General features: G+C 37.9%; 2 pseudogenes across 2 annotated transcripts; both read left to right on the forward strand.

Annotated features, from left to right (window-relative positions):
• The first annotated feature begins 4866 nt into the window (after positions 1 to 4866).
• On the forward strand, positions 4867 to 5799 carry LOC308644369 (olfactory receptor 14C36-like; annotated as a pseudogene). The gene has a single exon. The product of its transcript is annotated as an olfactory receptor 14C36-like (transcript).
• Positions 5800 to 15106: 9307 nt separating this feature from the next.
• LOC308644425 (olfactory receptor 14C36-like) lies at positions 15107 to 16036 on the forward strand (annotated as a pseudogene). Its single transcript has one exon. The product of its transcript is annotated as an olfactory receptor 14C36-like (transcript).
• Positions 16037 to 17373: the final 1337 nt, after the last annotated feature.

Raw genomic sequence — 17373 nt, forward strand, 5'->3', positions numbered from 1 at the left:
GAACTGAAATGAACTTGAACTCCTCAAGTCATGTACCACAAAACCATCATTTTCCTAGACCCAGACAATTACACAACAATACCACAAAAAAGAGGATTACAGACCCATATCCTTAATAAAGACATAGGAAGGCATTCTCAGCCAAACCTAGAACACCAAATCCAACAGCACATCAAAAAGATAGCACATGCTGTACATTTGGAATCTATCTAGAGGGGCAACAAAGACCACCAGACAGTGACTGACAAATCAGAACAGAACAAAGAACGAAATGGCTATTGCTATATATATGGGCTTTTTAAAGTGCTGGTATACATATATAATGGAACTTTATTTGTCCACTAAAAGAATGAAATAGTGATAAATGCTATAATGTGAGCCAATTGTGAAAACATCAGGCTGAGTGAAGTCATAAAAAAGAGCACATAATGAATTATCTACTCACAAAAAATCTCCAAGACATAAATTAAAATGCGGTGATTATACGTAGTGGCTTCAATTGACAGTAAGTAAAGTTGAGAAGGAAAAATGGGTCAGTGTCTCATTAACACTGAAACAAGTATTTGGGAATAAGATGTAGTTGGATGTTGTACAATAGCATATTGTGGTACATAACACTGAATTGATAATTACAAATTGTTACAAAGGGTAAATTCATGACATGTGCCTTTCATCTCCAAGATAAGAAACTTTGCAGCTAAAATGCAGACAGCTTGAGATGTTTCCCACTTACAGGTTGGGGAGTGAGTGAGAGTTGCTCACCACCCTCACTGTCAACTGATCCCCATAAACACTCTAACTCACACTGAGATAAAGGGGGGCAGAGATGAAAACACACAGTGAGCACCATTAGTCTCTCCTCAGTGTTACTCGATTCTCAATAATGACTTAGGGTGATGCCCAGCAGAGGAGTTCCACTGTGTCATCCACTGTCTACATTGGCACATGCCCAGGTCCTCTCTCCTGGGCTTTGGAGATGCTGCTGTCTGGTGATGTGCTCAGGCCTCCTCCTGTCTCTGCTGAGCTCTGGGCTCCCTGGGGTCCTGATCCCACTGGCCAGGCACCAGGTTCACATAAGGAAGAGATGACTCAGGTTCCCACATTCCACATAGCACTGTGCTGACTTCAGAGATCCACCCTGGATGCAAACACGGTTGATGGGAGAAGCCAAGGACTCAGTTCTTCTAAGGAGTGAGTACTTGGCATTTAGAGTCCAAAGGCATCTGAGCCTCATCTTTATTCTGCTAAGCAAACTGCAATCTCATCCAGATTGTCAGCTAGACCAGGAAGTTAATTCCACAAAGAATAACTGGCACACAGAAGTCTTGTAAACACTGTAGTTTTTGCGATGATTTCTATTCTTCACTAGTAATGTACCTGGAGTGTGGTGGACATCTGCACAGTGTTTACAAGTACCGCATGTGATAGTTCTTCATGCTGCTTCTTATGGGTTTAAAAGCCTCCTTTTCAATTAGCTTTTACTTAACACAAATACAAATGCACAAATTCATCTGCAAAGATTAGAGGGATGACAAAGAAATATATTCAGATTAAGTCCACAGGGACTAAATGCCAAATATCTTGCAGGTGACAGGGAGGTAGATATGAATTAATTTATGCAAATTACACACTTACATATTTTTCAATAGCTGTGGAAAATGAAAACATCTCATATTATATACAATTTTCAGTGAAGCATTTTGAATTTATCAACCTCACCTTTGTGTGCTGATCACAAATATATTCTCTTTTTCAATAATTTTTCACATTTTATATTAAAGGTTTATTAGATGTGAGTATGAGGATGTGTGTCCACTGGTAGAAATAATAGGAAAAAAAAGAGACTTGTTCAGCTTTCAGAAGAACCTTATGAAGGTCAAGAAGTAATAAAGTACCCCTCAGCATTCCTCTGTGGCTGATCAACAGCACTAAGCCATAATTGTTAATACAGAAAAATGTAATTAAGGAAATAATGAATACCTGTATCTTAAAACCCAAGAAATCTTTACATTTTTACATGCAATCTGTGTGCCATACCTTTCCTCATGTTAAGCACTGTCAAGAGAAGTAACAAAAGGGAAAGCTCCAAGCTGTCCCCACTTTAGGAGGAAAGCACTTGGAGCCAACCCTCTTATACTTGAGCGTTAAACACATGCTAATTTCTCCTACTTTTGTTCCTGAGGCTCAGAGATTTGCTTTACTTATGACCCATTCTTTGGACTTTTCTTAGGAAATTTTCAATGATAACTTTTACCCTTCAAAGGAGAATGTAGTTCTGAACACTCTAAAATTGTTAAGGTCAAGCTACAGAAACTAAACCTTAATTCTTATGTTATACATTCTAGGTTCACAAAGTAACCATATTTTGTACATCTGCAGGAATACTCTGAGTGCCCATGGACATTCAGTGGTGATTCACATATTTATTGTATCACATCCATAATCTGAATTTTCCTAGGAGACTCATCCAGGAAAACAGTAAGTCAAATTTAGAGAAGAATTTTTCAAGTTGGAGTTGAATCACATAAGCAAAGAAGAGCATCAATTAAGCTCATACAATTCAAAATGGAGAATTTACTAAGTTCCTTTGGAGAAACAAAAACAGTACATGTTTTAGTAGCAAAAACTAGAAACAAAGAAAATGTCTCTATAGTTCTGTGCTAGCTTCCAGATCCCAAATAAATATTGAATTGTCTGTTTTATATTTGGCACAAATGTCTAGGGGTGGTTGGCAAGGACCCCTGGAGTGCTCAGAAGTCAGTATAGAAGGGTGAAAACCTGCAAGGTTTTCAATATGGATTTGTCTCATCACCGAACATCTTCTGAAGTAGTCAAATTTATTTACTTTCTTACACTTTGTATCATTGTATTACTTCTCTCATGATAATGAAATTATTTAAAAATACCAATACCTTTCTTCTTTCCAAAACTTCAGCATCTAAAACACCTGTAGCCATATTTTTATCATTGGTAAACACTGGTTGACAAATTACTGCTTTAAAGAGAGCTGACTTTGCAAGTGCACAGGCCCCTGGGCTTGCATGACCTCACAGCATCCTGCACTGCATGTGCTACATCAGTGTGGAGGGGGCAGAGCCTGCTTGAAAGCTCATTATCTATGAATAAGTAGAGTACAGAAAGCCAGTGAAGGTGAGTAGTCAGTGAACAAAGTCACCAGGAATTAGTTCACTAACCACTGGGCAGGAAGTCATGCACTTGCTACTAAAAGGAGAAAAGTGTGAATGATACAATGTTCAAAGTCAAGGAATTTGTACTAGTGTTTTGACTGATGAATACATACTTATTTAGTGAAGGGTAGTATGATGCACTGTTTCTAACATTACGTAAAAGTGGGAAAAATTTAAATTGTACAGAGTTCCCAGAGAAAAATCATCATTTGAGTCTCCTTTCTAGCCCAATACATAGTCATGGAGAAAATCAAATCAGCATGTCAAGTAGAAAACAGGCTGAGTCCCAAAGTCCAAGGAGCATGCTGTGAACAAGGATGTCACTCAGGTGTGAGCTTCAGGTTTGTGTCAGGGAGGAATCAGGCTGGGGAGAAACAGATTGCAGGTAGACTGAATGGGACCACTGGAAATTCACCCCCACTGTGAAATTAACACCAACTTACCTGTGTCCGCACACCAACCCTTTAACCTTGGGGACACATTTATTACCAGTGGAGCCCAAGCAGGCTCAACAGGAAGATGGCTTTTCTAAGGGTGAGTGTAGTTAAACTGGCAAGTTGCTGAGGAGAACCCAGGTTTTCAGAGGTCAGAGGAAATTACAATGTAGGAGACTCAATATTGAACTGTTGGAGCTACTGAAGAAGTGTTTTAACTACGAGCAAAAACTTCCTTTAGGAAATGTAGTCAGTATAATTGTGTACAATTATGATGTCTTTGAGAAGAAAGGAATATAATGGAAGGTGTTAAGAAGAAGTAAGCAAACTATTATATAGGAAAAGAAATCTTTAACTTCATGGTACTGAACACAGAGTAAAAACATATTAAGGTAAAAAATGGAAGTTTAGGAGAATGTAGGCTGGGCTGGAACCAGGAGACTTTAAAGACATCACACTGATGTGTTGACAAAGAAAAGAGAGCCCCAGTGGGAGCTGGGACAGGTCCTTGTCTGAAGGCATGAGGCTGTGAGACAGCCCTGTCCATGTCCTGGGGAAGCAGCAGGGAGAGTGGGGAACAGCAGGAGAGTACAAGGTCAGTCAGGTCACCCCAGTTTTCCACAAAATGGTCCAGTGAGCCTGAGGGGAAAGTTTGAATTCTTGAGATGGTTTTCCGTGAGTAAATGTTTTTCATGTTCCTGGTGTTAAGTACTTCAATGTTATGGTCATGTTCCAATGTAGAAATGTTAAAAAATAATTATAATTTGAATAGTTATTCATGATTTGAATTGTTAAAAATTGATAAAATGGCAAAATAATGTTAGAAATGTGTTTATGGAAGAGAATGAAAGCAACTAATTTATTAAAGAGAACATTAAATAACACATGGTCACACAGATGGCCATGCAGGAGAGGAGTTGGGCAACCCAAGAAGTGCTCTGCATGGAGTCTCAGGAGGTCAGGGAAGGCCTGATGGGGAGCTGAGGACAAGCCCTGCAGGTCACACCCAGACCCTGGGCTGCAGACCTCCACACCTGCACTTGGAGGTGCACTCTGCTCAGAAATGAGTAAACATATCAGAAAACCAAGAGTTACCTTCCTCTCCAGGAAAAGCTACTACAAAATACAAGAAAACACTCTGGACATGAATATTATTGTATTATTCATTATAATTGTATTATTCATGCTTTTCCGTTCCTCCATCTTCTCTCTTTATCTTCTCAGACAACCATAATTTCCAGTAAATGGCCAATGCTACCATGGTAACTGAATTTCTCCTCCTGGGCTATCCTGATGGCTGGAATCTGAGTTTCCTCTATTTCACAATATTCTTGATGACCTACCTGGGGACCTTGTTAGGGAACCTTCTCATCATCACTGTCACCACTGCTGACCAGCACCTGCACACACCCATGTACTTCTTCCTCAGGAACCTGTCCATCTTGGACATGTGCTACATTTCCATCACTGTCCCCAATGCCTGTGTCAACTCTCTCACTGGCAACTGGGTCATTTCAGTGGCTGGCTGTGCAACCCAGATCTTCTTGGTCATTTTCTGCGCATGTGTTGAATATCTGTTTCTCACCATCATGGCCTGGGACCGCTATGTGGCCATCTGCCAGCCACTCCAGTAGCCCCTCATCATGGACGCCCAGTTTTGTGTCCGCATGACTCTAGCTTCCCTGCTCAGTGGTCTGCTGTATGCATGTATGCACACTGGGAATACATTCCGGCTGTCCTTCTGCCAATCAAACGTTGTCCACCAGTTCTTCTGTGATGTCCCCTCTCTGCTGAGGCTCTCTTGCTCTGACACCACCAGCAACATGGTCCTCCTTCTTTTCTCTGCTGTGGTTGTTTGTGGTGGCTGCTTCCTTTTTATTGCTGTGTCATACATTCGCATATTTTCTGCTGTGCTGAAATTTCCCACCAGAGCCCCAGGGAAGGCCTTCTCCAACTGCATCCCTCACATCCTCGTGTTTTCCTTGTTCTTCAGTTCTGGCACAGCTGTGTACCTGAGGTCCTCAGCAACCTCTGACACCCTCCAGGACCTGGTTCTTTCTGCCTTTTACACCATGGTTCCTCCCTTCCTGAATCCTCTCATCTACAGTCTCAGGAACAAGCAGGTAAAGGACGCTGTGAGGAGAGTAATGGTTAGACAATTGTTCTCAGCGAGATGATAAAGCTGTCTTTCAGCATCATCCTAATTTCTCTGAGGTAAGTTCAAGATTAGGCCAAATGCTCTTCATATCTGGGTGACACAAGTTAAACTGCCTACTCTAATGTCACTTTATTTGAATATGAGATTTCTTTATTAATTGATTTTTCATTTACCTATTATTCCATGAATCCTTTATAAAATGTGTAATTTAATCAATGTGTCTTTTAATGAGTAAATATAATTTAATATATTTGTTGAAATCATTTGTGGAAAAATGCATTAAAGATTCACCAAATACATTGCAGTACCTGTATCAAGTACTGTCTCAGAGGAAATATTTACCAATCAAATCTGAAGTAAACTTACACTCACATAATATGCTCTTATTCAGAGAAACATCAAGCAAATTACTAAGCACCATGGTACATAACTGTATCAATTTAACTACTTTGAATATATGCAATAATTAAATCCTATAGAAGTTATAACCAATCTATTTGGAACATGAGAACAGTAATTCCTTGTCCATGAATACATAGAGGGCCATGTTTACCACACCCTGTGTCCCAACAGTCATATACATCCACCAGGAAGAGCACCCAGTGCTTCCTTGGCAGTGGCAGCTGCCAGTCTTTGATTATGTCCATGAGTGACTAGTGTGGGGGACAAAGCCTGGAGCATGAGTTGCAGGTCAGCTCTGATGTTTTACCTCCTATACATGTTACTTCTGTGACATCTATGCTAATGTGTCATGCCTCAAAATTATGACATGGTGAACCATAATATTTTTGCCTAAATTTCTGACTTGGGTCAACTCTTAAATTTCCCCCAGTTTACTGTACTTCTTAAAGTACATCTGTCTATACTTGTTCACTAAAACTTTATGGCAGTGTATGTTCTCTCTGATTATTATTATTATTATTATTATTATTATTATTATTATTATTATATCATCATAATCATCATCATCATCATCATCATCATTTTCATTCTTATTCTTTTTTTAACCAAAGATTGAACTTAAGGTATCATTCTCAGTCCTTTTTTGTGTGTGTTTTACTTAGAATGGAGACTTGCTAAGTGGCTTCAGGCCTTGCTCCATTACTAATGTTGTCTTGGAACCTCTGATCCTCCTGCCTTAGCCTCCTGAGGCAGTGTGATTGCAGGCTTGCTACACCACACCTGTCTTGTGGCAGTCTTTTATCACCTCCTAAAAGTTATTTCTCCCCAATATTCTAGTGCCCTCACTGGCATATACTTCGATAATTGTCAATAATAACTGACATATGCTGAAGGACAAGTTTATCTAGGTTTACTTATATAAAACAATGAGAAAAAATATTTATATGATATTACATTCAAGATTTTAAATTACAAATTCAGAAAAACAATTTGTTCAACATTACAATAATATGAAAATATGGAGAAAAACATAAATGTACTTATTACATAAGAAAATACAAAATAATAAACATATATGATTAATTGATGAATACACTTATTAAAGATTTTAGGCAAGGGAATTCTTGTGGTAAGAGCAAAAGAGCACCCCAGCACTGACCGCTATAGGAAACCTTAAATTTCTTAACAGGATCCAACCATCCCCTCACTGTGTCCCATGGCTTCCGATTCTCACTGCTTCAATGTTCCTTACTAGAACAGAAAGACCTTCAAAGAACCCCAGATAAGTTCTGTAAATTCTAACTTTATATGCATTTCCTCTACAACTGTAGCTTACTGAATGCTAGTGAGTAGACATTTTACATGGATGAGAGGGCTAGTTAAATTAATTTTAAATTTAATGTAAAAAGTTGGAAAGGTATTAAATTATACACATCAGTTCTTTTTTGTATAGATGGTAATTTTTTTATTTGTCCTAATTAATTAGTTTTACATGGCAGCAGAAGGCATTTTGACACATTGTACATAATTAGAGCACAACTTCTCATCCTCTGGCTGTGCATGAGGCAGAGTCATGTGTGGTGCAATCACACGTGTATATAGAATAAAAATGTCCTCATTCCACTGTCTTCCCACCTCACACTCCCCTACCCTCACTCCCCTCTGTCCAATTTAAAGTTTGTCCATTCTTCCCTAGCCCTCCCACCATTACAGATCAGCATCTGTGTATCAGAGAAAACGGTGGGCCTTTGGTTTTAGGAATTGGCTTATTTCCATCAGCAGGATATCCTGCAGCTTTGTCCAGTTACGTGCAAATTCCATAATTTCATTCTTCTTTAATGCTGAGTCATATTCCATTTATTTATACCACATTTCCTTTTTCAATTCTGTTGAAGGGCACCTAGGTTGGTTCCATAGTTTAGCTATTGTGAATTGAGCTGCCATAAATATTGATGTAGCTGTGTCACAATAGTTTGCTGACATTGTCTTTTGGATACAAACCAAAGAGTGGGATAGCTGGGTCAAGTGGTGGTTTGTAGGAGTTCTGTGTTTGAGATTGGGTCTCTGATAACCTTCATGACTGTGGCACTTTGGTGGCTAGAAAGTTTCTGTGCAAAGGTGCAGAATGCCTGGCTGCTGGAAAACTTCCATGTTAAAGACACAGGATGCCTGGCCACTGTAATAATGCTCTTCATGAGGGTTTCCATCTTGATCTTAGGCGCATAGCTCCTGGGAATAGAAAAATTTGTTGGCTAGATAACTACCATGTTTCATCAAGCTTTGGTGCTCCTGGAGCTGCCCACCTAATAGTAACTTCAGAAAATGGACTTTCTTGAGAACTGCACAAAGCTCCTTACGTCGCATATTGTAACTGTGAAATGAAACTACAGAATAAGCAACTTTCCTGATACTCTAAACAATAATGTGGTTATGGTACTAATGACCTAATGTAACCTATTGTTATAAATAAATGTGGCTGCTTGGAAAAGGAGCCACTCTGCCTCCTTCCCTGCTTCTGCACCTTGTTTCTATGTCTCCTTTCTTTGAGATTATTTACAGTGGTTCCATTCTAATTTTTCTGTGGAATCTCCATACTGTTTTCTAGAATGTTTGCACCAATTTTCAGTCCTACCTGCAATGTATGAGTGCATCTTTTTACCCACCTTCTTGCCAATGCTTATTTGTATTCTTGATAATTTCCATTCTGATTGGAGTAAGATAAAATCTTAGAGTAATTTTAATTTACATTTCTCTAATAGCTGCAGTTGTTGAACATTTTTCATATATTTGTTGATCAATTGTATTTCTTCTTCTTTACAGTGTCTGTTCAGATAATTAGCCTATTTGTTGATTGGGTTATTTGGGGGTTTTTTTCCTCTCATTTTTTAAAGTTTTTTGAGTTTTTTATATATCCTGGAGATTAGTGCTCTACCTGAGTTGCATGTGGTAAAGATTATCTCTCGTTCTATAGGATGTCTCTTCATGTTATACTTTGTTTCTTTTCTGAGAAAAAGCTTTTTAGTTTGACTCCATTCTAAAAGTCTGACCAAATTTTTATCATGTCAGCTTAGCACTGGACTTACTTAACAAGACTCATAAAGCTCAAAAAAGAAAATGAAGAATCAACAATTGGCATGGATTCAAACTAAGAAGCAAACACTTGTTGTATTGAAAGGTGTCCGTCTTGATAAAAACTGTTGGATATTTAACACCTATTTTAAGATATTTTGTATCATAAGATCTGGTAGCAAAAGATACGAAAAATGGAAACATTGGTATAAGAACTTTGTGACATCTCAAATCTTTTGTCAAATAACACAAAACCCTGCAGGTGCATGAGAATGCTATAAAATTTCTGCAGAATTTACAAAACCATTTTCTTTGTGTATTAGTCATGAACAAAGAAATAGGTTTTTTATAGTAATATAAATTATGTGAAAGATATCTACTGAAAAGTGAGCTCTTCTGAAATATTAACTCTACCCTTTAAGGAAACAATATTTAAGAGTACTTGTTACAAACTTTATTGTGATTATGTTTTTCAGTGCTTTGTAGAATCAAAACTTCAGAAGACAAAAGACTTGGAACAACACATAGTTAGAAATTTGATGAGAGTTTAGCAACCAATAAGAAGATGTAGTAACTTATTCTATAGTGTGTCTTATGGTAATATTCATGACGAGACTATTATGCCAGAATATTCAGACTTTTCTAAGTTTTATAAAGACTTTAGAATTATTTAAATTAATACCAGAGATATATTGAATTGTAAAAAAAACAGTTGTTATATTAGTAGAGTTAAAAAACAAATTGGATCAGAGTTTTAAAGGTATTGTTTAACAAACTAGGGCCAAGGAAGATGTAATTGTAATAGATACCAGCACCTAAAGAGATGCTAAGCATTTCACACAGAGACATCAGGAAAGTGGCTGAGAGCATCTAAGGAATTTTATTTTTCTTTTTGCAGTACTGGGGATTGAACTGAGGATCATTCAACCACCAAGGCATATCCCCAGCCCTATTTTGTATTTTAGTTAGAGATAGGGTCTCTGAGTTTCTTAGTACTTTGCTGTTGCTGAGACTGGCTTTGAACTCGCAAATCACCTGCCTCAGCCTCAGGAGCTGTTGGGATGATATTCATGTGCCACAGTGCCTGGCTGTTTTTTGTTTTTGTTCAGGTATTTTTGTCACAGCAATGCAAAGCTCACCAAAAGGTTCTAAACATAATCGGAGAGAGTGTAGAGTGTTTACCAGAGAAGTCAAATACAGCAAAATATAAGATAACCAAACATTCAGTCAAATTATACTAGAGAATGAAAAATATGTCCACAAATAGATATATTGATTAAAATATTTCTGGCATATGCAAATAATTATTTGTCATTCATCTTTCAGAAATGAACAAATGATACATGCTACAAGTGGACTAATTTCAATGATGTTACGCTCACTTCAGCCAGAATACACATCATATACAGAGTGACTTATTTATATGCAATTTCACAAATATGTAAATTCAAAGATACAGAATACATTTAGTGTTCTCCAGTGACTGAAGTCAGGGATAATATGGAAAATGTGTGGAATGGATAAGGTGGCCAATTTAAAGTAAAAAAGTATTTTGGAAAAACATGCAGCTGGAAATTGTACAATTATTCAGTGTGGTAACTCACACTGACTTGAGAACCATAAACTATTACAAAGGTTAATTTTAAATCATGTGGATTTCATCTTAATGATAAGAAACTTTTGCTGCTGAACTGGAGGTAGTTTTAGATGTTTCCCTCTTAAAGTTTGGTGAATGAGTTAGAGCTGCCCACCACACTTAATGTTAACTAATCCATACAAACACCTACTGCTAATTCACACTGAGGTGAAGGAGGGCAGAGATGAAAACACACCCAATGAGCACCAACAGTCTCTCCTCAGTGTCATTAGTTTATCAATAATGACTAAAGTCAATGCCCAGCAGAGGAGTTCCCATGTGTCATCCACTGTCCATGCTGGCACGTGGCCAGGTCCTCTCTCCTGGGCTCTGCAGATTCCACTGCCTGGTGGTGGCTCAGGCCTCCTTCTGCCTCTGCAGGCTGAGCTCTGGGCTCCCTGGGGCCCTACTCCCACTGGCTAGGTACCATGCTCACATAAAACAATGGTGACTGAGCTCCACACAACCCATATGGCACTGGGTTGACTGGACAGATCCACCCTGGCTGCAGACACAGTGGATGGGAGAAGCCAAGGGGAGATGTAGTACTGCACCTATCATGGAGAACAGGTGACACTCAGGAGTGAGTACTTGGCATTTAGAGTCCAAATGCATCTAAGATTCATAATTATTCTGCTCTGCAAATTGCAATTTCATCCAAAGAGTCAGCTAGCCCAGGAAGAGTTTGGTGAATTCTGAGAAGAACACAGGTAGCACAGAGAGTCTTTATAACTGCATTATGTTGTTATGTGATTGCAACTGCTGCAATAGTAACGCAGGGATTTGGGGGACATCTGCATGGTGTATGGAAGTTAAGTGTGTAATAGTCCCTCATGTTGCTTCTTATTGGTTTAAAATTTTTTTCTTCAGATTACTTTAACTTTTACTTAGATAACACCCAGTTAGTTTGCACAGAAATTCCATAGAATACTAATAAATACATTCACATTTAGACAACAAGAATAAAATGCAAAACATGGTATAGGATATGTAGGTAGATAGGAATGATATTATATAACTGATACACATGCACATAAGTCAACTACTGTGGGAAATATATTTAATGAGGTAGGAAAGATTCATTGAAATATTTTTAATATTATCTCCTTTCTTTGTTTTGTTCAAAAATACATGTTTCAATTATTCCATTGTTTGTTTGGTGTCAGGGATTAAACCGAGGGCTGCTCAATTATTGAGCAACATTCCACCCCTTTTGAATATTTATTCTGAAATAGGGTCTTGACAGGTTGCTGAAGCTAGCTTTGAACTTGAAATCTTTCTGTCTCAGCCTCTTAAGCTGCTGGGATTATAGGCATACACCACCATGCCCAAGTTTTCAATTAAATCCTTAAGTTTTTATGCTAAATATATGTTATGTATGACTAAGAGGATGTGTGTGTCCAGTGGTGTAAATATAAAAATAAAGTTGTGCAACACTTGGAAGCATATTTTTATTTTCAGAATATATGTGCCTCAGCATTTTAATGGCTTATCAAAGACACTAATCGATAATTCCTAATATGGAAAATATAATTTAGAAAATACTTTATTTTGTGTCTTCCAAACCAAATAATATTTGCAGTTTTGAAGTGCTCTATTTATTATATAAATAATTATTTGAAACACTATCAAGAGAAATTAAAAAGAGAAAACTCTCAGCTTTTACCACTTACAAAGACTTGGGTAGTCCCTCTTCATGTTCCTGGAGTTAAAACATGCTAGTTCTCCTCACACACATTTTGCTGACACTCACTTCTACCAACCCTTTCTGTTATTTATACCTTCATCTTATTGTCTTTATGAGAGAATTCTCTATAGGCATTTTTGCCCCTTAAATAAGAAGGTAGTATTAAATCACACCAAAATATTAAGGTCAATCTATACAACATAAGCCATACTTTTATTTTTAAAATCCAAGTTTAGAAAGTCATCCTATCTTTAGAATTTACTGAAATAATCTGAGGCCTTCTGTAAAAAATAGGTGGTGATTTGTACATGTATTTAATTGTATTTATACATGACTTTGGATTGGTGCTCCATAAATGGAAGTATTTGAAGACTGATACATGAAAAATTAAAGTCAAATTCAGAAGAATTTATCAAACCATAGCTAAATCACACAAAGTAGGACATCAAGTAAGTTAATGTAACTCAAACTGGTTTGTGGAGAATTTGCTACATTCTATTGAAGAAGGAAAGGCAGTATTTGGCTTAGTGTAAAAAATAATAATAATGAAAGAAAATGTCTCTGTAGTCATATGTACCTTCTAGATTTGAACCCATGTTGACATCCCATCTGTATGTGACAGGATGTCCTGGGGTGATCAACAGGAGCTCCTGTAGCTCCTGGAATCCAGGTTAAAGGGTAAAAAGTCTGGCAGATTTCCTTATTAGTTAGTGTCATCATATATCACATTCAGAATTATTCATATTAATTTGAATTTTTATATATGTACAATTTTATTTTTTTCCTTCATAGTACTCAAATCATGCTTTAAAAAAACAATCTTTTACTAAAACTCAGTATCTGTAGCAGATTTTCCCATATTATAAATCATTAGTAAATATTTGTCAAGACCTGATTTGAAACAATCTTTCTTTCTGCACAGAAGTGGGGTATGTTATTTCAAAGGAACACACACTGTATTTCTTACAGAAGTGAAGAAAGGACATCACTGACTTAGACGGTACTCACTTGTAAATTAGTGGAATCAAGAAACTTAGATCATGTTAGCAGTTAGTCAATTGTGTTACATTGCATTTTTTATTAACTACTATGCATGAAGTCAGTTACTTGCTACTAAGAGAATAAAAAGATGAATGATACAAGGTCCAAAATCAAAGAATTTCTATACCAGTGATTTGGGGTATTAGTACATATAGATTTACTAAAAGGTAAAATAACATGTCAACTTCTAACACTAACGGAAAAGTATAAGTAAAATTAGAGGCTAAGAAAGGGTTTCAGAGAAAAATTGCATTTCAGCCTCTTTAAAGTGCAGTGTATACTAATGGGAAAAATTAAATCAATTATGTCTATAGAAAAGGGGCTCTGTCAACAAGATCCAGGATATAGTGTGAACAAGGAGGTCACTGAAATGTGAGTACAGGTTCGTGTCAGGGAGGAATGGGGGATGGGGCTAGCAAAAGATTTCAGGTAGATTAAGTAGCACCCCTTAAACTTCACCCACACTGTGAAATTAACAGTAATGTTCATGAGTCTGGTGACCCAACAATGTCCTTGGGGGACATTCACATTTTCAGTGGAGCCCAGGCAGGCTCATCAGGTAGATTTCTTTTCTAAGGGTGAGTGTGTTTAACTTGGCAAGGTGCTATGGCGGACCCAGGTTGCAGAGGGCTGAGGAGATAATGATTTTGGTGACAAAGGATTGAACCAGTCTGAGGTGCTGCAGGAGTGCTATAACTATGAGCAAAACATTCCTTTTAGGGAATGCAGTCAGTATCTTTTTGTACACTTATGATAACTTTAAGAAGAATGGGATATAAGGGAAAGTGTCAAAAAGAAAAGGATCAATGATTGTCTAGACAAAGGAATCTTCAACTTCATCGTGCTGAGCACTGAATATAAACATATTAAGGTAAAAAAGTAGAAGTTTAGTAGAATCTTATTCTCTAAAGAACTTACACTGATCTGCTGGAGAGCAGAATAGCCCCTGAGGGAGCTGAATAAGGTCTGGCTGAGCATGTGTGTGTTTTTCATGTTCATGATGATAATTACTCTGACACCATTCCTACAAAAATATTTATAAATTATAATTTGAATTACTTAGTGTTTATAAAAAGGCAAAAAAGTGATGAAATTGCATTTATGGAAGACAATGAGGTAATAAAATTACAGAATTAGAGAACACACTGTCACACAGTTGCTCAAGAAGGAGAGAAGGTGAATGATGACTGCTAGTGCTCTGTATGGGAGTCTCAGGAGGTCAGATGAGGCCTAATGGGAAACTGAGGACAAGCTCTGAAGGCCACATGCAGACCATGGGCTGCAGACCTCCACACCTGCACTGGGAGGTGCACTATGCTTAAAAATGTTTAAAAATATCAGAAAAACAAGAGTGACCTTTCCTATACAGGGAAAGCTAATGCAAACTACAAGAAAACACTCTGGACATAAATATGTAAAATAATTGTATGAATTATTTTTCGCTTCCTCTCTCATCTATTTATCTTACCAGGCAACCAGAATATCCAACATATGACCAATGCCACCGTGGTAACTGAATTTCTCCTCCTGGGCTCTCCTGAGGGCTGGGATCCGAGTTTCCTCTATTTCACAGTATTCCCAATGACCTACCTGGGTACCTTGTTAGGGATCCTTCTCATCATCATTATCACCACTGCTGACCAAATTCTGCATATTCCCATGTACTTCTTCCTCAGGAACCTGTCCATCTTGGACATATGCTTCATTTCCATCACTGTCCCCAATGCCTGTGACAACTCTTTCACTCTCAACTGGGTCATTTCAGTGACGTTGTGCAACACAGATCTTCTTGGTCTCTTTGTGCATACTTAGAGATTTGATTCTCTCCATCATGGCCTGGGACCTCTATGTGGCCATCTGCCAGCCCCTCCAATACCCCCTCATCATGAACCCTCAGATTTGTGTCTGCATGACCCTGGCCACCGTGCTCAGTGGTCTGCTCTATGCAGGTGTGAACAAGGGAACATATTCTGGCTGTCTATCTGCCAGTCAGACGTGGTCCCTCAGTTCTTCTGTGATGTCCCCTCTCTGCTGGGGCTCTCCTGTTCTGACACCACCAGCAACAAAGTCCTTATTCTTGTCCCTGCTGTGGTCATTTATGGTGGTTGCTTCCTTTTTATTGCCATGTCATGTATTTGCATATTTTCTGATGTGCTGAAATTTCCCGCCAGAGCCCCAGGGAAGGCCTTCTCCACCTGCACCCCTCACATCCTCATGGTGTCCCTCTTCCTCAGTTCCATCACAGGTATGTACCTGAGGTCCTCAGCAACCTCTGACACACTCGAAATCCTGGATCTCTCTGCCTGTTACACCATGGTTCCTCCCTTCCTGAATCCTCCCATCTACAGTCTCAGGAACAAACAGGTAAAGGAAACTGTGAAGAGAGTAACGGGAAAAGAGTTGTTCTCAGGGAAATTATGAAGATGCCTTTCAGCTTCATCCTAATTTCATGGATCATGGTTCTTAATTAGATACATACTCTTCATGTTTGAACTTTACAAGTTACACTGTCTACTTTTGTATTACATCATTAGAAGCTGAGTTATTTCATAAGATATATTTCTGTGACTTACCATATTGTTTCCATGCACCCATAATAGAATGTGTAATTTCATCAATGCATCTTTTAACAATTAAATATAATTTAATATATTTGCTGAAATCAGTCATGGTTATATATTTTAAAGAATCATCCCATATGTCAATTACCTATATCAAATACTGACACCAAAGAAAACTCTACCTATCAAATCTGGAGATAGCTTATTCTTATATTATTTGCTGTTATTCAGAACAGTGTAGAACCTACTTGTAAACACTGTGATCCATAATTGTGTCAATTTATTTACTTTAAAAATATATATAAAAATCAAATCCTAAAGAAGTTATAGCCAAAATGTAGAGAATTTAACAGTAATATTTTTCTCCATCTGGACCAGGCAAGAAGAAGAGACTCCTTTCTGTGAAGTAAAGAGAGTGCAATGGTTAATGCACCCTGTGTCCCAACCTTCACAACTTTCCACAGGGAACAGCAGCTTGTGCTTCTTTGGCCATGACAGGGACCAGTCTTTGATTATGTTCATGAATTGATGTCAGCTTTCTGATGGTTTGTCTTCCACACATATTACTCCTGTAGTGTTTGTGATAATTATTTAGTCCTAATAATCATTGGAGAAATGGACCATAGTTGTCTGGCAATGTGCCTGGGCCATACCAACGATTACATTTCTCTCACTTTTCTTAAATTTGTAATGTAAACCTCTATATTTGTGATAGTAATTTTGCTGTTTTTGTTGTTGGTAGAGTTTTATTTATATATTTTTTTAAAATTTTTGTTTGTTATATATGACAGCAGAATGCATTATGATCTATACTACACATATAGAGCACATTTTTTCATATCTCTGGTTGTATATAAAGTATATTCACACCAATTCATGTCTTCATACATGTACTTTGGATAATGATGTCCATCACATTCCACCGTCCTTGCTAACACTCTGCTCCCTCCCTTCCCCTCCCATCCATCTGTCCTATCTTTGCTAGTCCCCTGGCCCTCCCTTTTCCTCCTATCCCTCTTCCCTATCTAGAGTTCATCTATTCCTCCCATACACCCCCTCCCTACCCACTATGAGTCAGTCTCCTTATGTCAGAGAAAACATTCCACATTTTTGGGGGGCGGGGGGGATTGGCTAACTTCACTTAGCATTATCTTCTCCAATGCCATCTATTTACTTGCAAATGCCATGATTTTATTC

Source organism: Spermophilus citellus, assembly GCF_964194105.1.
Source record: "Spermophilus citellus genome assembly, chromosome: 1".
NCBI classification, from domain to species: domain Eukaryota; kingdom Metazoa; phylum Chordata; class Mammalia; order Rodentia; family Sciuridae; genus Spermophilus; species Spermophilus citellus.